We start from the raw sequence: 13411 nt of genomic DNA on the forward strand, positions 1-13411 counted from the left end.
AACGTCTTGAGAGAATGAAGGACCCTTCAGCAATGCCTGCACTCAGCCAAATTACACTTAAGTACCTGCTCAATATTTTAACAGGACTCTGGAGATGGGTGGGGGAGTTAAATCATGGGGTGTTGGATGCAGGTGCCTTTATGCATGTCAGAAGCAACAGGCAGAAGCTCTTGATGGCATGACTAATGGGCCTCTTAGTTAAATACGATCTATTCAAATCCCAAACTCTAAATAGCTCGTTTAGATGGCACTCTTGCACTTCCCACTTCCCACTTACTAGATGCTCCATTTCATTACACTTCCTTACTCTTTCATAGCACATTATTTATTTTTTCACTATTATTCATTGAGTTAACTTAATGATTTAAATTTATAACAAATTCCTCCAAGTGACTAAGTAACTATCAGAAGTAGCTCAAATCCTCACCTGGACTGACTGTAAAACTGATAGGTCTGGGGGGCTCTTATCCCCTCCTTCAGTCTGCAAAGAGAGCATCCATCCTTGATTACAGACACACACCATAATCCAGAATGACTTTCCCCATTCCAGAACTCCCTCAGGATGAGGAAGGTTCTATGCGAGGACAGGGTTTTTAGATTAGTCATAGTTACAAATGTTAAATCAAACATTTATTAATAATAACCAAATGAATCCTATGGAAAGCCAAATTAACATTAAGCATTCAGATTTGGTCTTAGGAAGTACTGAAAATTTGATTTCAGTTTGATGAATGTGCAATATAAATATAGGATACTATGTGTATATCCAAAATTATGATTCATATTCAAAGGCATATTCATCAGTCTGTATATATCAATCTGTGACATTACATGCTTATGCTTTGACCTTGAAAATACTAAGTGCTAATTTTAGTAGGTTATTTTCATCTCTAGCAAGAGATAGCAGACATTATTCAAATGAAGCTTCAACTATCCTTGATATCGCACATAGGCCAAATGTCCTATTTTGTACCTTTTTTTAGAAGAGCATCCTGTTTTTATCTGTCAATGTTAACTTCAAAAGTCATTTTACTGCAATTTATCATGCACTGTAAAAAGTGGTAACATGCCGTTTCATACCAGTCAATTTAGATACCGCACTATGCCCAATTTTTAATATTGATCACACAGATATTCATTACATTTTTAATGCATGTTATACATATTGCATCACATATCTAAATGCTATATAACCTTTTATCTCTCATCTACGTTAGCTCTCTCTTGCTCTCTGCTCATGCAGTTATATGGCTTGAATTATGCATTTTCTGTACTTCACCAAACAATCTTTTAACTAACTGTATTATTCATGTTTTGTGAAACTCTTGTATGTTCTCTGATGATTCTATGCATCACATATCAGCCAATAATAATGCACAGGATACAAGTAGTGACATATGGAATGTTAAACCAGGTGCAAAATTTACACCAGATTTATAGAGTTTGTAATTAATCATTCACAATCACAGCAAACATGGCGGCAGTATGTTTTAATTTCTGTATTGATTTCCAAACTGGATGACAAACATTGAAATTGGAGTGAAAGACCCGGTGGGTTGGTTCTGATCCTCTCAGTTTTGTGATGTTGTTTTGCAGCTTGTCAATGCGCAAATTGACTTCAATCTTCTATATTTTATTGGAGACTGACCCACTGAACCCAGAAATCTATACACCTGCTACTCCAAACACACACACACAAACACATACACGTGCAGAGCTATATAGAAATTTGGCAGACAGACAGAGAGAAGAGAGATTGAAGGATGGTGTAAGAGGGCAAACGAGAGTGGTGCTGTTATCTAGTAAATCGGTCTGAATTGAAGCATCCTGCAGAATATGTGATGAGTGTGGGTTATGTTTGAGTGAGTGTGTGATGGGGGTAGGGTGGAAAAGGGGGGACGCTTTGTTCCCAAATCCATCTGCTGGAACCTAACAAAGAGTAGTAAGAGAGGAGGAAAGAGAGGGAGATGGGGAGGGGGGTTTGGGGATGAGAAACACTGCACAGATTGCCTGATGTTGAACGCTTGATGTGTTTGCGTGTGGGTGTGCTGGTCTGTGGCTGAAACAATTTAATCCAGTGGTAAATTGATGGGCAACTCACTAGATAGGTGGGCAAATACATCGGATGGGGATGTAAAATTCAAAAACGCTAAAATATATAAAAATAAACTGCTGTATGTTTGTATACTTGTTTTTATGACTGTAACTGATCTTTATCATTGACAGTATTTCAGTCTGACTTAAATATTTTACTTTTAAGCACCCATGAAAGGGGAAGAAAGACAAAAATATATTGCTTTTGAAGGATACTTCCCACTGGACCTGAAATTCTGTGTCTCACAGTGCAGAAAATGAATGCATCCATTAGCTTGTGGGGATTTTATGAATGTTCCTTAGTAATTTAATGGGTTAGGTGCTTTTATGTTTACAGCACATTTTTGGCAGTATTCTGAGAGGTATGCGTGCTCTTCTCTTCACCCAGCACTGACATGTGTGACTGAGGGACTGGAACATGTGTGCAAGCTCCTATGAACCTGATTATGACCCTGGAATCATCACAGATTTGGCCGACTCTGGGATTAATTACTGCACCATCCGGGAGCACATTAGAAGGCTGTATTAGTCATATTTCCATGTTTGTGAATTAATTGACACAGGGAGAACAACAATCCATTATTTATACTTTGTCATAAAGAAAAAAGTATTTAAAAGCTTTCCAGAGTGAAGGGAAGGTCAATCCCTCATGTCTGGCCCATTCTAATATCTCAAAACCTCTTTCTATATTTGCCTCTGTTAAAACATTAAGGTCAGCCCTTGTCTATGAGTCCATATATGTGACTTCTTTCTAAGGGAGCATATCAGGGGCCTTGGGCAGTGTATTGCAGAAACAGTATGTGAATAGAAGACCAATCGCTTGAGACCAGCTGGGCCATGGCCTCATTTCTAAATGAATAGCCCTGCCTAGGTACAGTGTAGCCCTGAACACACACATGCACAAATGCACACGCACACACACAAACACACACACACACACACACACACACACGCATATGTTGGTGAGGCTATCATTATGAGGACTTTCCATAGACATAATGATTTTTATACTTTACAAACTATAGATTCTATCCCCTAAACCTAACACAACCCCTAAACCTAAACCTCACAAAAAACCTTCTGCATTTTTACATTTAAAAAAAAACATAGTTTAGTATGTTTTTTAAGCGATTTGAATTATGGGGACACTAGAAATGTCCTCATAAACCACATTTATTGCATAATACCCTTGTAATTACCAGTTTATAACCTAAACAAAGTTCCTCGTAAACCACACAAACCCACACACACACACACACACACACAAAATTTTATCAGAGAAATTGTAATGTTCATTTTTAAATCAGAAAAACATTTAACAGACATTTTAATTTACCTGGGCATTCAATTAAAAAAATAAAACTATACTGAAAAAAATGTTTAAAACCTAAAAAATATGCTTCATACGTGATAACATCTAAATGTATGGTTTTATTCAAGTGAAAGTTTTTTATTAAAATCACTGAATCAATCTGAATACATTAGGTTACCCCAACAAAACTATTTAAGGTTTAGATCAGGTAGAAATAGCTTGTTACATAATAGCGGTTACACTTTTCACAGTGCAGAACTCTGCATAAAAAGCTTCTATATTCATAGACGTCACTGGGCATAATGTTAATATGACAAACATATTTTTGTGACTCAAAATCAGTCTGAAGGGTGTGGAAATGTCTTAATCTCAATTTCAACCCATAAACCAGCCCACACTCTAGTCTAAACCTACCTGTAACTACACTGTTAAAAGTGGGAACCTGCACTTGCTTAGGAGCCATTTAACATGATCTAACCCTTATAAATTTGTTATAAATAACCCTTACATTTATGTTGTCTGTGAGGTTGATTCAGTGATATTAAATAATATTTTGACTTTGCCAATTCATTTAGATATCACATTTTTATGTTAACATTTTTTTTTTCAGTGTACTGCATACTATAAAACATGCAACATGCAATTGTTAACTTAAGAAGATATTTCTACCTGATCTTGGTTGGTGTAGCCTAATGTATTCAGGTTGCTTCAGTGATGTAAAATAATGTTTTAGTCTTGAATAAAATATGTTTATTTAGACTTTACTACAGAAAGCACTTTTTATAGGTAAATATTTTCTTCAGTGTAACCTATTTTTTCTTTTTATAAAACACAGACTTCAACCTTCAATTAACTTCTGCTATAACTTCATTCTACACACAGATCAATCTCAAACACACACTCAAATGCATGCATATTCTCAGTACAAGTTTAGTTCATTCCCCTCAAGTTTTCCTCCTTATCCAGTTAAGGTCACTCTTCTATTTTTTCTCTGAAATGAAAATCGAAATGTACTTTTATAAATATGTATGAGCTTGATTGCCTTTCAGCACTGAAAGTAACAGTATTTAGCATCTTAATCATGTTTATTCATCTTTCTGTTGAGTTCACTTCTAACAAGATTTTTATTCCACTGCATAAACTGAAATTTTAGATGTTTCAGCTGAGGGTGACTTTGTGGAACATGACAGCTGTTGTCAAAACTGTCTGTGTTACACAACACTCCTAGACTTGTGCAACATGTGAATGCAGCATCCAGCGCAGCATAAAAACATGTCCAACTGAAAACTTCAAACTCATTGAAAGACTCATAGTTGGAAAAACCTGTGGGGGAGTCTGATGTGCTGTCAACTTGTGGCTCCAGGTGAGGAGAAAGGGGTGTTGTGGCATGAGAAAAGAGAAAGCAGTGAGGTAGAATAAACAGCAGCGGCTCAGTAAGAGAGAAACAGAGACATAGAGAGATCAAGCCGGGAGGCAAATGTTGGCCTGAATGTAAAATTATCTCTATTGTCAGTGTCCTGAAATGCATCCCTCTACTTTTTTTCTTCTCTTTCTTTGTTTGTAGTTCTTTATTTATTGCCCTTACAATGCAGAAAATAAAAAAATAAAAAATTTGAAGATATTATATAAGAAAGAAAATACAAGTAACATAAGAAAAAAATAAGAAACATTGGGTGGAGTCACATCTCAAGTATTTTAGATGGATTCCATAGTGATTCTTTCCTGGTTTTGCAGGGTAAGAAATTACGGGGGGCTCAGGACAAACATGCCACAAAAAGTGACAAAAGGGTCCCAGAAATTCAAAGTGTGGGGGGCAGAAAATGCTCCTGTAAATTATTTAGTTTTTTATTTGTAACATTTGATGTAGTTCTGAACATTCTATTATAGTACATTTTATCTTATTAAATATGATTTGATTTAATTTTAAGGGTAAGAGTTTATATATTCTCACTCTGGAGAATTTGTTCTAATGAACTGATTTAATTTAAATATTTGAAATAAACGAATGAGACAGAGTTTATATTTTATATGGTTAAACAAATTGCCCTCATATGGTTAAAAATGTTTCCCTTAAAATCTAAACTAAAAAGGCTAATTTTACCCCTTAATAATAAAAGACACTGGGGGAGTGTTTGGGGAACCTGTTTGAAAACATAATTTTTGTTCAATATTCCATTTGGGGACATAATTGGTGCAGAAATGACACACTTCAAATGTAATTATTGGAAATGAAATACTTCCACAACATTCAACTCTGCAGCCACTTGCTGTGGTTCAGGGGTCAGGGCTCTCATGGCAACTTCTCAATTTCCTGCAAATTGACAGTGCAAACTTAGAGAGGAAAGAAAGAGAAAGATGAACGTCATAAAACTCTATGACAGCAGAAGTGACTCTGGAAAGGTGAGGAACTCTCTGAAGGTTACCATAGTGATGAGCTCACAGTGTTCATCTGGCTCTAGTCCAAATGGACACTCTCTCTATCCTTTCATTATGTAAAAGTAGTCAGTGTCCTTCCTGGGTAAAAATCATAAATCAGCTTGAGGAGATGGAAGGAGAAATATAAAGGATGGAGGGAGAATTGAAAGGTTGCAGGGTAGATAGATGGATAGAGGAATAGATGAGGGAATGGAAGGAGAGGTAGTTGGAGAAAGAGGTAGAGGGAGAGATAAAGACATGGCGTTCAGAGTGGATTTAATTCTACACAGATTGATCATTACTGTAAAAGATGGAGCAAAACTTTAGTTTCCTGAAATGAGGAGTGTGTAGTGTAAAGTTGTAATGGCAGAAACATACAGCCAGTGTGGAAGATGACCACTCTCTTGAGGTATTTGATGGTCAGTGGGTGGCAATTGTCAAGTCAATGGCCTTAATTCACAGTTTTGTTCTTGGCAAATGTTTTTCTAACAAAACAAAGTGCTGTTTATTTGCTTTGGATCATTTATAATATATCAGCTTCATTACAGTAATACATCAGGCAGTGAACTATAAACGTTTCTTGAGACACATGGGGACAAGGAGAACATGGTGGAAAAAATTAAAAGTGTATCCACGTGTTTAGCATGTGTGTTTGTGTGCGTGCATGCCGTTTTCACTATTTGTGAGTGGCAATATTTTTTTTTTTAAATGTCCTCAGTAACCATATTGTTGAAACCCCACTAGTGAGAACATTTTAGGTGGTCCTGACAAGTAAAAAATAAATAATAAATCAGCCAAATAATGTTTAGCTTTATATCTACTGATTTATATCTACCTTTAGGTTTAGGGGTAGGGTAAGGGGATAGAAAATATCATTAGCCTGCTATGAAATTAGTGGTTGTCTATAAGACAGTGGTTGACAACCTATGGAACGTGCCAGCATTGGCACGTGGAGGGGTAATCACTGGCACGCCAGCAATGGTGAGAGAGGATTAGAATGTTTTATTCATATGAAATCCCTCACCTATATTCCAATCTACATCTTGATGTAATCCTTCCTCAAGATCACGCAGTGATTTCATGAGCTGAATGGGAGGCTAAACAAAAAGTTAAAATGTGACGATTGTAGTATACCCAACAGACACATGCAGCGCATGCAAGCCATTTGGGCATCATGAACCGGCAGCACTTCACTTTTGGTTAATCACACAAGTAAACACGAACTTTGCTCCAGTCAGTCAGTGCGGATGACAGCCAACATTCCATGTTTCATTTGTTTATTTTTTCTTTCAGAACAACACGTGATGCAACAAGGAAAACGCCACAATTATTCCTTGAGATTTCACATACAGTTACACCCTCCTTAAACCATGGTCACACTCAAAATTACATGAAAATATGAAGCGAGAAAACATAAACCCACATTGTGTGGTTCAAAAATCTGAGTCTATTTCAAATATAAATTAAACCTGGAAATAAAGATTTTTCAGGGGCAATTCACTGAAAAGGGCTAAATAATTGTTTGGCTTGTGATGCGCGAATGGCTTGCATGCGCAGTGCTAGTCTCGTCACACTTTAATAGTGTTTAGCCTCCCATTCAGCTCATGAAAACGCACTGCATGATCATGAGGAAGGATTACATCAAGATGTAGATTGGAATACAGGAAAAACTTCATATGATTCAAGAAGTCTGCATGCATGCTACTGATTACCCCTCTGCATGATTTTGAAAAATGTATGACATAATATAAGAAATATTTAAGATTCCAAACAATTTCGTGATCAGTAATCAAATAAGCAAATTTGTGTGAGGGTTGGAAAATATTTGACCATGAAAATAAAAAATGGCACTACTTGGGGAAAAAGGTTGCCTACCCCTGCTATAAGATGTCCTCACTTATATAGTCAAACAAACCTGTGTGTGTGTGTGTGGGTGGGTTTGGGTGGTTTACGAGGACTTTTTTTTAGGTTACAAACTGGTAATTACAAAGGTATTATGCTATAAATTTGGTTTATGAGGGCATTTCTAGTGTCCCCATAAATCAAATCACTTAAAAAACATAATAAGCAATGTTTTTTCAATGTAAAAATGCAGAAAGTGTTTTGTTAAGGTTATGTTTAGGGGTTGGGTTAGGGTTAGGGGATAGAATCTATAGTTTGTACAGTATAAAAATCATTATGTCTATGGAGAGTCCTCATAAGGATAGCCGAACCAATTGTGTGTGTGTGTGTGTGTGTGTGTGAGAGGGAGAGAGAGAGAGAGAGAGAGAGTATATTTTGCACACTGGATGTTTTATAGTCTCACTCTTTCATTTCTGTGTATGTTTTTTCAGCATTGATGGCTGATCTATTGATTCTATTTGACAGATCAAATAAATTGCTCTGTGTTATGGTCTTTCCCATTCATTTTCAATGGTTGGTCAATTTTGACCGCAAAGATAAAACATGTCTTTTTTTATGACCACTTAGTCTTTTTGAATCCTACCCAAATAACCCTTTTTTATTAAATCAGCAAACGTGATTCCAGTCAAAAATGACCGAATCACTTAATCCTTAAAAATGATTAAAAGAACAAAAAAAGCGAGGTGTGGCAGGGCGGAGGGCGAGGCCGGGTTGTGATTATACACACCCGGTCCCTTATTAGGCTAATTAAGCCTCCGAGAGGGATAAAGGCCTGTTAGGAATTCCTTGTCTTGTTTCACTGTTGCCCTCTGTCTGCCATTTTTGTCACCTTTGCATTCCATAGTTTTCACTTTTGTCCCTTGTTTAGCTCCACTGTCTCACTTGTCATTGTTTAGAACTACACTTCCCAGAATCCACCTGCCATCATCACTGCCATTTTGTTCATTGTTTTCACCTGTGTCTCATTCTGTCATCACTCACTGTGTATTTAAGCCCTGCTTTTTGTTCACTCCTTGTCGTTCGTTGAATGTTGTTAGCCTGGTGTGTGTTCCCTGCCTGTGTTTTCTAGTTTTATGTTTATTTCCTCATTGAGGGTTTTCCTTTGTGTTTTTTTCTTGCTTGTTTATTTAATAAAGTGTAACTGCCTTTAGATCCGCATCTCCTCGTCTGCCTTGCTGCTCAATCGTGACAGAACGAACAAACCAATATGGATCTAGCAGCTTACCTGATGGAATTGACCCAGGCGGAGTTGACCATCCGCGAGTACTCCCACTTCTTTTCCGCTGTTGCCATCCACACCGGCTTCGACGACACATCCCTGAAAACCATCTACCAGCTCGGGCTACCAACGTACCAGCTGAGGGGATTGCTGAACTCCGGAGACCTCACGTGGAGGGAATATGTGGATCTAGTCTTGAGAGTACTCGCTGCCGGGGAACCACCTCTCTCGATCCCGGTTTCCGCCACTGGGCTTTCCGTGCCTGCCACGGCCAGCGAGCCAGAGCCCACGCCTGCCACGGCCAGCGAGCCAGAGCCCACACCTGCCACGGCCAGCGAGCCAGAGCCCACGCCTGCCACGGCCAGCGAGCCAGAGCCCTCGCCTGCCACGGTCTGCGAGCCAGAACCCTCGTCAGCTACGGTCTGCGAGCCAGAGCCCTCGCCTGCCCCGGTCTGCGAGCCAGAGCCCTCGCCTGCCCCGGTCAGCAGGTCAGAGCCCTCGCCTGCCCCGGTCAGCGGGCCAGAGCCCTCGTCAGCTACGGTCAGCGGGCCAGAGCCCTCGCCTGCCCCGGTCTGCGAGCCAGAGCCCTCATCAGCTACGGTCAGCGAGCCAGAGCCAGAGCCCTCGTCAGCCACGGTCAGCGAACCCAAGCCAGCGCATACCACGGTCACCCAGCCAGCGCCTGTCGCCTCGACCGTCCCTGAGCCAGCGCCTGTCGCCTCGACCGTCCCTGAGCCAGCGCCTGTCGCCTCGACCGTCCCTGAGCCAGCGCCTGTCGCCTCGACCGTCCCTGAGCCAGCGCCTGTAGACTCGACCGTCCCTGAGCCAGCACCTGTAGACTCGACCCTCCCTGAGCCAGCGCCTGTAGCCTCGACCGTTCCCGGGCCAACGCCAATAGCCAGGACTGACCAAAAGCCAGCGCCTATGGTCATGCCCGTCCTAGAGCCTGTGCCCCTCGAGCCTCCCAAGCTTCCCAGAGCTCCGCCTTCCGAGCTTTCCAGAGCTCCGCCTTCTGAGCCTCCCGAGCTTTCCAGAGCTCCGCCTCTCGAGTCTTCCAGGGCTCCTCTTGAGCCTTCCAGGGCTCCGCCTCTCAAGTCTCCCAAGCCACCCAGGGATCCTCCTCCCAAGCCTCCTAGGGCTCCACCTCCCAGGGCTCAATCTCTCAAGTCTCTCGAGCCTCCCAGGGCTCCGCCTCTCGAGCCTCCCAGGGCTCCGCCTCTCGAGCCTCCCTCTGCTCTGCCTCCTGAGCCTCCCACGGCTCTGCCCCCTGAGCCTCCCGAGCCTTCCATGGTTCCTCCTCCCAAGCTCTGCCTCCTGAGCCTCCCGGCTCCGCCCTGAGGCCTCTGAGCCTCCAGAGCCTCTCTCAGCTGAGCCTCCCGAGCCTCCCAGCGGCTCCGCCTCTCCCGAGCCTCCCAGGGCTCCTGCGGCTCTGCCTCGAGCCTCCCAGGGCTCCGCCTCCTCGAGCCTGCCTCCCTCTGGCTCTGCCTCCCTGAGCCTCCCACGGCTCTGCCTCCTGAGCCTCCGCTCCGAGGCTTTCCATGGTCTCCTCCTCCTCCTCGGCTCTGCCTCCTGAGCCTCCCACGGCTCCGCCTCCCTGAGGCCTCCTGCAGCCTCCAGAGCTCTGCCTCCTCAGCTCTGCCTCCAGAGCCTCCTCGCCTCCAGCTGAGCCTCCCGAGCCTCCTGCAGCTCCGCCTCCCGAGCCTCCTGCAGCTCCGCCTCCAGAGCCTCCCTCAGCTGAGCCTCCCGAGCCTTCCATGGTTCCTCCTCCCTCTGCCTCCTGAGCCTCCCGCGCCCCTGAGGCCTCTGATCCTCCAGAGCCTCCCTCAGCTCCGCCTCCAGAGCCTCCCTCAGCTGAGCCTCCCTGCGGCTCTGCCTCCCGAGCCTCCTGGCTCTGCCTCCCGAGCCTCCTGCGGCTCTGCCTCCAGAGCCTTCCAGGTCACTGCCTCCTAGGGCTCTGCCTCCCAGGGGTCTCTGCACTCCTGCCTCCCTGAGCCTCCGTGGCTCTGCCTCCCAGAGCCTCCTGCTCGCCTCCGAGCCTCCTGGCTTCGCCTCCCGAGCCTCCTGTGGCTCTGCCTCCCAGGCCTCCTGCTCTGACTCCCAGCCTCCTGGCTCTGCCTCCCGAGCCTCCTGGTTCTGCCTCCCAGGCTCTACCTCCGAGCCTCCTGTGTCTCAGCCTCCTGCTGGCTCTGCCTCCCGAGGCCACCTGACCCTGTCTCCCTAGCCTCCTGTGGCCTGCCTCCCAGAGCCTCCTCGCTGAGCCTCCTGAGCCTTCCATGGTTCCTCCTCTCGGCCTCCGCCCCTGAGGTCTCCTGATCCTCCAGAGCCTCCCTCAGCTCCTGCCTGAGCTTCCTCAGCTGAGGCCTCCTGCACGCCTCCCGAGCCTCCTCGGCTCGCTGCCAGAGCCTTCCAGGTCACGCCTTTAGGGCCTCCTCCCAGGGGTCCTGACCCTGTCCCTGACCTGTGGCCTCCTCCCAGACCTCCTGACCCTGTCCCTGTCCTGTGGCCTCCTCCCAGGCCTCCTGACCCGGTCCCTGTCCTGTGGCCTCCTCCCAGGCCTCCTGACCCGGTCCCTGTCCTGTGGCCTCCTGCCCAGGCCTCCTGACCCAGTCCCTGTCCAGTGGCCTCCTCCCAGGTTTCCTGACCCAGTCCTTGTCCTGTGGCCTCCTGCCCAGGCCTCCTGACCCAGTCCCTGTCCAGTGGCCTCCTCCCAGGCTTCCTGACCCAGTCCTTGTCCTGTGGCCTCCTCCCAGGCCTCCTGACCCGGTCCCTGTCCTGTGGCCTCCTGCCCAGGCCTCCTGACCCAGTCCCTGTCCAGTGGCCTCCTCCCAGGTTCCCCAAACCTGTCCTTGCCCAGTGGCCAGCTCCCTGACCACCTGAACTTGTCCTTGCCCTTTGTGCCCCCTTGGACTTCCTGCCTGCCATCTGTGCCCCCTTGGACTTCCTGCCTGCCATCTGTGCCCCTTGGACTTCCTGCCTGCTTTTTGTGCCCCCTGGACTGTCTGTCTGCCCCTCGTTGCCCCCTGGACTGTCTGTCTGCCCCTCGTTGCCCCCTTGGTCTGTCTGCCCACCTCAAGCTCCCCCCCAGTCATGGACATTTTTTGTTTTGTTTTATGTTACTTTGATCGTCTGGAATCTGATCCTTGAGGGGGGGCTATGTTAGGAATTCCTTGTCTTGTTTCACTGTTGCCCTCTGTCTGCCATTTTTGTCACCTTTGCATTCCATAGTTTTCACTTTTGTCCCTTGTTTAGCTCCACTGTCTCACTTGTCATTGTTTAGAACTACACTTCCCAGAATCCACCTGCCATCATCACTGCCATTTTGTTCATTGTTTTCACCTGTGTCTCATTCTGTCATCACTCACTGTGTATTTAAGCCCTGCTTTTTGTTCACTCCTTGTCGTTCGTTGAATGTTGTTAGCCTGGTGTGTGTTCCCTGCCTGTGTTTTCTAGTTTTATGTTTATTTCCCCATTGAGGGTTTTCCTTTGTGTTTTTTTTCTTGCTTGTTTATTTAATAAAGTGTAACTGCGTTTAGATCCGCATCTCCTCGTCTGCCTTGCTGCTCAATCGTGACAAGGCCGATGGCAGACGGTGGTGCGACGAGACTGATAGTTTATGGACATGTCCTTCGTGTGTGTTGTTGTCTTTTGTTTAAGTTTATTATTTATATTGACAAGCTGGTTCTCGCCTCCTCCTTTCCATTGAATTACGTTACACGAGGTTACAGTGAGGCACTTACAACAGAAGTGATTGGGGCCAACTTTAGGAGGGTTTAAAGGCAGAAATGTGAGGCTTATAATTTTCTATAAACCACTTACATGAATTCTTATGTTAAAACTTGTGTATTATTTGAGCTGTTAAGTTTTTTAAATCATCGTTTTGACAGTCATTTTAAGGTTTAGGGTTTACAGCATTAGGTTGTCATGGAAATACATTTTTACATTTGGATATATCTTTATTCAGAAAAAGGTTAGTAAGCAATTTGAGCATACTAAAATCATGTTAGCATGTATAATATATTGCTTCAGTCTTGTGGCTATACGTTTGAAACAGTGAGTTTTTTCTGTTTACGGACTGACCCCATTTACTTTTATTGTTAGTGCCTCACTGTTAGCCAGATTTTCTTTTTATATATATTTTTTTTTTTAAGAGGAGGAAGGACAAATCGAAATAACTTTTTGTGATTATCAACATTTTGCAACAAATGCTGGTAAAGAAACAACACAGGATACAAAAATATATTTTGGGGATTTTATGTCAAATGGAAAACAGGAATGAAATACAAAAATAAATATGGTTCAATGAAATAGGGCAGAGGCTAATGTAAAAATACAAACAGGGCATTAGCCTACCCATATGTTTCAGCATACATCACCTTAATACATGCTCATATCATTCACAGCATTCTATGCTTTTAACCCATGCTTAAATCACTCAAAGCATTTTATGCATTTCTAACCAGACTGTAAGG

Source organism: Xyrauchen texanus, chromosome 37 (assembly GCF_025860055.1).
Source record: "Xyrauchen texanus isolate HMW12.3.18 chromosome 37, RBS_HiC_50CHRs, whole genome shotgun sequence".
In the NCBI taxonomy this organism is placed as follows: Eukaryota; Metazoa; Chordata; class Actinopteri; order Cypriniformes; family Catostomidae; genus Xyrauchen; species Xyrauchen texanus.